Here is a 2004-nt window from a genome sequence, read left to right on the forward strand (position 1 = left end):
ACAAGCTTTCGAGGGAAGCACGGGTGGAGCTGAGGGGTGATGCTTCCAATCTCTTTAGCCCACCCTAAGGGAGAGACCCATCCGCCAGGGGATGCTCCTTCGGTCCGGCATGGCCCCAAAGCCAGGTGAGGCAGAGCCAGCCCCAAAATCAGCCAGTTTGGCTGGGGAGGCGGTTGGCAGGTTGGCAAAGAAGTGGCAAGAGAAGTCCCCCAGAATTTCCACGGTGGGCTTCAGTGGGAAAACGGGCAGAAAACGTGCCCTCCAGGCTCTGCCTTTCAACGTGGGTGCAGGTCGGCCACCGTCGCGGTGAGATGAGGGAAGGAGCGGTCCTCTCCCTGCCCTCGGCCTTGAGGAGAGAGCGATCAGGCTGGGGGCACACCAAGGGCGAGGTCCGTCTGAAAGGTGCCAGACGCCGAGACTGCCCCCTCTCCCCCGTCTGGGCTCCCGAAAAAGTAATAAATAAATAAATAAATAAATAAAAATTCAATTAGAAAGGGGATCTACCGACTGCAGGCAAGGTCTCACCTGCTTTCTATTCCCCCCTTCGCCCCCCGGGAACTCTCTCCGCCGCCGGCTTCACGGAGGGGCTGGCTGCGGCCCCCCCAGCCGAGCCGCCGGGGGGCTGCCGTCTGCCATACCCCCATGGAGCTGGGGCGGCTCCGGCTGCGTCCCCCGGCGCTTCCCGAAAAAGTATCCCGGGAATCCTTCCCCTAGAAAGGCAACAGGCCGGAGGAGTTAGCCCAGACTCGAAGCATCCGAGGAATTTCGAATAGGGAAGCGAGCCCCTGCCCGGCGCTGCAGCCCCGCCGGCCCCCGGGGGGCGAGAGGCGCAGCCCCCGTCGGGGCGTACCTTCAGGCATGGAAGCGTTTAGCGGTTTCGGCGGCATTAACTCCTAACAGGGTGTGAAAAGTATTGGGGATTGAAAAAGCTGTGGGAAAGTGGAGGCTTTCCAAGTCAGACAGCCTGGAGCTTTCCTCCCCTCTGCAGGCGGACACCTTGCGCTGCTCCCGCCTCCGGGACCGCGCCCCGGTCCCCAGAAAAGACCTGCCTCGTCCCGGGAGCCGTGGGTCGAGCAGCAGGGCAGGTGCGGTGTCCCCCTTCCCCCTTGTAGCCAGAAAATCGGGAAATCGGGCATCCCTTGTGGCCACTAGCCCCGCCGCCTGCAGCCGTCGAGGGGCGCCCGGCCAAAAGCCTGTGGTCTCTCCTCTGCTCCCAGCATCTTCCTGCAGCTTGTTTTCCTTTTCCTTTTTGTTTCTCTCTCTCTTTTTTTTTTTTTTTTTTTTTTTTTTTTTTTGTTAACCTAGCACACCGCTCTGCCTTTTTTTTTTTTTTTTTTTTTAAAGTGCGAACGGCCTGAAAAACAAAACCACGGGACGAACATTTCAGCTCCGATCCAATTTAATTAGCCGTTAACACTCGTTCCCGTTAAAGCGGAGATCCTCACCGCCCGTACAGCCGCCCCGGGTGAGCCTTACGGTCCATACCCTGGGGCCGCATCCAGCCTCCCCCTTCTCCCGGGGGCAATCAACGAGGTCTGCAAAATCCTCGGCGGCGCAAATCTTAAATCCCGGTGCCAAAAGAAGAAAAAAAAAAAGTTTGCTTTCTCCCTGCCAGACAAGACGGTGGATGGCGCAAGAGCTCAGCCGTGTGTTAACCTGCGCTCCCCCCACCCCGAGCACCGCTGCCCCTGCCCGCATCGGGAGGGGCGAGATGCGGGGCGAGCAGCTGCAGAAGGGACCGTACATTGCTTTTCTTACCTGCCTTGGGCGAGAAGGGCAAAGGGACAGGCACCTGGCTGGAGCCAAACTGGGGATGTCCCCCCCCACGCAGTCACAGAGCCGCCGCAGGGGCTCCTCCGCTGCCCTCTGCGCTCACTTGGGCCGGGCCGGGAGGGAGCAGCCGGGCTTTTCGGCTTCTGAGGAACCCCGGGATAAAAAGACGGGCTCCTTCTGCAAAGAAATCCATTGCTGGGCATCAGAGAGAGGTTTTAAAGAAACAACAAA

The 2004-nt window shown here is 59.5% G+C and overlaps 1 long non-coding RNA gene across 1 annotated transcript in view; it reads right to left on the reverse strand.

The window, feature by feature from the left end:
- Positions 1–1381: 1381 nt before the first annotated feature.
- Positions 1382–2004, reverse strand: part of LOC311436598 — an 8486-nt gene continuing 7863 nt past the window's right edge. Inside the window, exons 2-3 of the long non-coding RNA XR_014692959.1 lie at positions 1759–1950; positions 1382–1560 (exon numbers count right to left, since the gene is read on the reverse strand). This is a non-coding gene — a long non-coding RNA (uncharacterized lncRNA). The remainder of the gene's footprint in view (positions 1561–1758; positions 1951–2004) is intronic.

Source organism: Aythya ferina (assembly GCF_964211825.1).
Source record: "Aythya ferina genome assembly, chromosome: 4".
Lineage (NCBI taxonomy): Eukaryota > Metazoa > Chordata > Aves > Anseriformes > Anatidae > Aythya > Aythya ferina.